General features: G+C 37.6%; 1 protein-coding gene across 2 annotated transcripts in view; it reads right to left on the reverse strand.

Annotated features, from left to right (window-relative positions):
- Nucleotides 1-3,229, reverse strand: part of LOC110674063 (protein glass) — a 59,412-nt gene extending 56,183 nt beyond the window's left edge. For both annotated transcript variants that reach the window (XM_021837432.1, XM_021837431.1), the window contains exon 1: nt 2,566-3,229. The gene's annotated coding sequence lies outside the window, so the exon portion shown is untranslated. The remainder of the gene's footprint in view (nt 1-2,565) is intronic.
- Between the last annotated feature and the right edge of the window lie 3,727 nt (nt 3,230-6,956).

A 6,956-nucleotide genomic window follows, 5' to 3' on the forward strand; every position in this document is an offset into this window, starting at 1 on the left:
TAGGTATTCTACTGAACAGCTCGAAGATTTAATATCATAAAAAAATCCGACATCCCTATCGGAATCCCGAAGTTCCTACAGGAATTCCAGAATTCCAAAGGAAATCTGAGATATCAGAATTTACACGTAAAATTCAGAATTACATTATAAATATCTGAATTCCTACCGACATCCTAAAATTCCTAAAAAATAACATAATTATCGTAATGCCAGAATTCACACGGATATCACAAATTGCTACTGCCGGTAATCTTACCGGAATCTCAGCATTGGCGGGGCGAATGTTTTCGTAACCTCAGAATTCCTAAGCAAAACTCAAAATACCTTCCGAAATATCAAAACTCATATCGTTTTCCACGATTTTTATTCAAAAGCAAATTATTCCATTCAATTCCGCAATCTCATAGCATGTGTAGCAACCTCTGAAGCTAACTACCAGTAGCTTTGTAGTAAATGCTACCTTTATTCATAGCAACGCGTTGTTTGTAGTATGTTCGAAAGGTGTAGAAAGGAAAATGACACAAACATGTTCCACTCGTGTTCCACATATAGCGTTTACTACCGAGAATGTAGTAAACTCAACTTTACTACATTTTTATTCATACCGCCCATTGTATAATATTGGTCCCCCCCTCAAGGCAGCATTGAGGAACACCAGCTCTTACAAGAAGTCTTACAGACCTGGAGTTCTGATAATTAACCTGAAGTGTACGATTTGACAGATTACTTTGAACTATTCTAACAATGTATGTTGGAAAAGTTAATCAAAGTTTTAATTTTACGATCAAGCCTTCATGCCAAACACTGTCGAATGCTTTTTCTATGTCCAGAAGAGCAAGACCAGTAGAATAGCATTCAGATTTGTTGGAACCGATCAAATTTGTTACACGTAAAAGTTGATGAGTGGTCGAATGTCCATGGCGGACTCAACCTGTTATTTCTACTTTTTTCCTTTTCGGTCTTTCGTCCTTTCGACATTTTATCACCTCACTGACAAAAATGATTTATGGTCACCAAATAGTGACCTAAAAGTGATTTCAAAACTACAAGTAATAGTCATAAACATAACTAGAAACGAAAATACGTGCTATGTGCATATTAATCAACCCACATATTCGCTGAATTTAGATTGTAGAGAACTACATCTGTCCGAGAAAATACTTGATTATGAAAATTGGTCAAAAAGATGGCTCATTGGAAATTTTACTGTTCATTTTTACCAAACGAATATTAGCTTGGAATAGGTTCCTATTTCACATTTCTGATATCAGTCGGGACAAAACTCGTGGTTTATCAAATACACGAACTTCAATAAGCAAACTCGTTAAAGAATTTCAAGCGAATTTCGCAAGGAACTTACTGGCCAACAATTCATTGAAGATTTTGAAGCAGAACGAATTATTTGAAGCATTTTTAGCAAAATTGTGGAATAAATCGAGGGAAGCCATTGATTGTAGAAAACAAGGTGACGAGTTTCCTAAAAAAACGTGGATAAATTCCAGAATTAGAATATCGAAAATTTTGCAGAATCCAAAATTCAAAAACAAGGAAAGCATAGAAACTCAGGCTCAATTTGTGTAAAATTAATGTTGTGCATAAGTAATTAAATAAGAAGATTTCATGCGTACTTAATATATCTGCAATCAAAATTAAATTTTAAATAAATGAATTATTGAAAACTGTCATATCACTCAGACCCTGAGAATGACTAATTTTGCATACTTAGATTATAAACCACACAATAAACGATTGAAAGCGTCCTTTTTAAGAAATATGTATTTATTAGATATCCATATTTGTTTCTGAAATTCATGAACAGGCTGATTTGGCAATTAGGAATGTTAAAGCATTCATTATAGAAACGTGTTTTTGTATAGAAATAGTCTACAAAAATGAAGCGAGAAAACAGTATCAAGCATTAATCAATGGAAAAAATGTGTAGCTTATATAGGGGCCTTCCTTAGCCGCGGCTACAAAGCAAAGCCATGCTGAAGGTGTCTGAGTTTGATTCCCAGTCGGTCCAGAAACTTTTCGTAATGGAAATTTCCTTGACTTCCCTGGGCATAGATTATCATCGTACCTGCCACACGATATACGAATGCGAAAATGGCAACTTTGGCAAAGAAAGCTATCAGTTAATAACTGTGGAAGTGCTCATAAGAACACTAAGCTGAGAAGCAGGCTCTGCCCCAGTGAGGACGTAATGCCAAGACGAAGAAGAAGAAGAAGAAGAAGAAGTAAACGCCAAATCTTGGTTCAAATAAACTGATATTTGCACAATCGATTCTGAGCTGAATCTCGTTCGTAAACTGAAGTTTACATAGCCTTGCTCGGGAATAAAAAAAACGTGTTTAATGTTTTGATTCAAATAAAGTAAAAGTGTGATAATCGATGTTGAAATGACGAGAAAGTTAAAGTGAATGAAATCAATAAGCATTCAAAGAAGTCAAATATGTTTAAAATTTTACCTCATTATACTTTGTTTTATGAAAAGGGTCACTTGATCTTTAAGTTTTTAGTTAAGCAAAACTATTTTACAATCAAAAGAGTATAAAATGAACTTACCCAGAATGAAAAGATTGTCGATTAGGGTAGATTGTCCAAACAAATAAAACTTAACAGTTGTACAGGAAACACAATAGCATTGAATCCGTCGACCATGTAAAACAGATTAACTAATATACATTAAAACTTCCAGGACATTCGTGTCAGCCACTTCACTCTACGTTTGAACAAACATTCGTGTATCATAATAGCTGCAACTTCATTTCTTTGGCGGCATTAGTCACACTTTTCACGCTTTTCACGATTTTCGCAACTTCACGTGCACGCCGACACTTGCTCATCACTGTTGCAATATTTGCTTCTTCTGCGGAGGAACGATCAACCGCACGCAGAAATCTTCTCGGATAAACCAACGATCTTCCAAGAACTCCGTCAATCGCGATCAAGAGTCAACGAAGAAACGATCGCTGTTCTCTAGCCAGGTAACATCTCACTACCAAGATCGAGCAGAGCGGGGAAGTGTTGAGTTCAGCAGGACCACCTCTGACCGTACCGAAAGACGAAAAGGACAGAAAAAGACCAAAAAGAGACACCTAAATCGAACCGACCAATTTCCCCGGACTATATGGAAGGAGACGATATTGACAGGTTGAGGGTACTTCGTGGACTGACTGCAAACTACAAAAACTTTCCAACTATCGGCAGCGCGACGACATAATGCGATGTCCGACCGACCCTTTCAACGTCACATCACCCCAGAAGGAACCTCGCTTGACGGATGCATGGATTGGACTCCTCGTTTTACATATACGCACGGCACCCGATCAGGAGGACGTATCAAAATTATAACAACCGGAGATATGATTTCGGACAGATTGTATAACAGAATGTGTAATAAATAATAGCCGGTTAGGTGTTAAAATAAAAAAAATATAACAACATTTCAAGCAATGCTATCAGAATTATAACAGGTTATGATGAAGTTTTATCTAGCTTAAAAGAAAATAAGAATAGATCAATCGTGTTCAATCTAGGATAGATTACCAACTGCTTCTCCATGTTTATTATCAGAAAAGTAACAACGTTACGTTTATGTAATTTTCTAACAAACTATGGATCGTTCGTCACTACAAGTATCGGCATGTTTTACATAATTTTAATCACCGACCGAAGGTGATAGATATTTTTTCTCCCTTACCAATAAACACCCTTCCAGTAGTGATTGTGGAAATGCCGATGTATTCTTGGTCTCTAAACGTGATTTTAAGTAGCGAAAAATTATATTTAGATCGAAAATAAAAGATAGGGTGTTACATTGATAACAAAGGTTGTTACTAATTAGATATAAACAATTTTGATGAGAATTTACCCTTATTATAATTAAAATTAAACTTTTTTAAATGTGTACTCTGCATTACAACTGAATATAAAAAAGTTGAAATAAATAACAAAATCTGATATGATTAAGTTATAGCCCTGTTATGCCTTTCTGATCGGACAGCAAGCAAGAATGGAACGAGAGGGGAGGAGGCATGCCTCTTACAAAGCCTACACCACTGCCGGGAAATGAGGCAACACAGAGAAGAAGGGGGTGGCGAATGTTGAACGATGAGTCGCTCGCTACCATAAGAGGATAGCAGTAGCGGAAGGCACCCTTCCCTCATCGATTCAGCGCGCGATCGTTTTCCCATCAGAAGGGAAGGAGCAAAGAAAAAAGTCGGACACCGACAGGCGAAGATAGTAGGGAGGCCTACCGTTGGTTGGCTATATCTTAGGTACACCAAGGAGGGTAGGGATGATCAAGTCTTTCTCGGTCTGTCTGGCTGGCAACACTGCAAGTATTGTTCATGAATACTTATGTCATTTCACCGACCTCAGCTAATTGATTCGCTGAGAAGTCAACAGTTAAATAACTCCAAATTTTATCAATGTTCAAACATCTTTAAGATAAAGCCTCATTGTATACGCGAATCTTGATCATCCCTATGACCACACACTTCTTTGCCTAAGCATGGCCCAAACGCTCGCAACTGATAGCGAGTACTGCCCATTGTCCAACTATGAATATCCTGAAGCCTCAATCGCATATTTGTCCCAAACTGAGAATCGATGTTCAAGTATCAGTCAATCTTGTGATCGCCGGGGTAGCTCTGTGTAGAGAAACACTACTGGGAAGTTGGCAGTGACCCTCCGTCTCTGCGTGGACCACCCCCATCGATATGGTTTGTTTCCTTTTTTCCCCGGTGTGGTGCTGCTTTTGGCCACGACATCAGTCAAAGAGCCACATTTGATACTTTTTTCCTCTTTGCATCTATTAGGGTAAACGCACGCTTAGTGGAGGTAGACCCAATAGTCTGTTTTGAACCACAAGTGAAGTGTCCCAGAAGAATTCAATAGATTAGACCATGGAAAGAAACATTTTTCAAACATACCTCCACTATAGGAACATTACTCCAATTATTGGTGCAACGATTTTCACAGAGAAGTTTTAAATGAACCGTGATTTTAATATATTCGAATGACAGAGAGATTTGAAATCTATAAACTGATACGTTAAAATAACTTATTTCATGATTTTATCATTCAATTTTAGCTGTTTTCCCTTAGGTGCTCAACTAATGGTACATTAGCCCTACGTGTGTAGCAGAACAGGGTGTAGTTGCACTACCTACTGTCTGTCTGCGTTGTCTGTTTTTTTTTTTTATATTTCCAGCTTAATCCCGACCTGATGACATGATGTTCCCATATCATTGTTACGCCTTATGCACTTTTCTCCGGGATATACCTAATGCTTGCAGTACATCGTAGACGCAATGCACTCGGCAAAGAATTATTGACTTTTTGATGGGTGGTTCGGATTGCAGTCGAGGGTCGATGAAAGGGAATGAAATCCAGGACGTAGTTATATTATTATATTATATTATTACGTGGTATATATTACTACAATGTCGTTATTTTTCGTAGTAATTATTGATTTACTACTGCATCAATAGCTTTAGTAACTACTAGCTACCTTAGTATGTATTTTTCTTTGAATCTACTCAATTAAGTGAATCTGTATTAACCAATATTTCGTTTCAAAACTGTATTCTGTCATGTTTTATACTTTGACACTTTTAATACAATCATTTATGAAAAAAGTATTCCAGAAGAAACAGCTGTACAATCGGAGATTCGAGAAGGAAAGAAATGGCAACTTCCATTGCCAATTAGTCATATGTATTCTCTAGCTATCGTCTTCTTCAAATAATTGTGCCATTTGAAGCATCTTCAATAATTCATGAAGTCCATCAGAGCTTCAGACATTTGCTGCCAAACATCTTCATAGATTTTGTAGCAATCCACCACGGATCTTACACAGAAAAAAATCTGTTCTCGTATCCATGAACAGCAGACGTGAACTCGTCAACAAGCAAAAATACATCGTGAACTACATAAATCATGTTTATGCGTAAACATGATGGTCGATGCGCACTTGATCCGCCCAACTAGCTCGCTGCGCTCCACGCCTTCTTGTACCAACCGGATCCGAAGCGAACACCATCTTTGCAGGGTTGCTGTCCGGCATTCTTGCAACATGCCCTGCCCATCATATCCTTCCAGCTTTGACCACCTTCTGGATACTGGGTTCGCCGTAGAGTTGGGCGAGCTCGCGTGTTTCAATCTTCGCCGCCACACACCGTTTTCCTGAACACTGATCGTCCTAAGCACCCGACGTTCGAAGACTCTTAGTGCTTGCAAGTTCTCCTCGAGCATCGTCCACGTTTCGTGCCCGTAGTGGACTATCGGCATTATGAGCGTTTTGTAGGGGAAGGGGTGGTAAAATGAATACCTTAAGGAAATCATCTTATTTCTGATAGAAAAACTAAGAATTTGTATAGTTCTATCGCACAACATCAAAAATTAGGGATGTTATCTGTAGCAGCGAAATGAATTCAGACTAAAATAGCTAAATTTTCACAAATACTTTCATCGCTAGCAAAAATAAAGATGCAAATGTTCATTTTACCTGCACTATGTGGGTAAAATGAACAGCTGTTGGTGGTAAAACTAACATCTTCCTAAAAAAACGTGAGCAAAACAAATATTTCTGAAAATTTTCATTGCCTCACCGAAAATATATACATTGATGATTGTAACCCATTCAAAAAGAATTCTAAAGGTATCAGATTTGATATATCATAACGATAATCCCCTCCTTGAAAAAACCTCCAATCTTCCGAGCTAAAAGTTACGTCAGTTCTAATTTCCAAACGTGTTTTTTATTAATCTTAGTTTTTGTTGATATTTTTACTTCGATTGACCTACATTTCAACTCGAACACTCTGATTCTTGCTCTAAATCGTCCATGCGTGTTCATTTAAAAATTCATAGAAATTTGTTTTCCCTACATGGTACTTTTGGTGAGGATGCCAATCTTTTTTGACCGCAGCTTATTGTGAAGGCCATAG

Source organism: Aedes aegypti, chromosome 1 (assembly GCF_002204515.2).
Source record: "Aedes aegypti strain LVP_AGWG chromosome 1, AaegL5.0 Primary Assembly, whole genome shotgun sequence".
Taxonomy (NCBI): domain Eukaryota; kingdom Metazoa; phylum Arthropoda; class Insecta; order Diptera; family Culicidae; genus Aedes; species Aedes aegypti.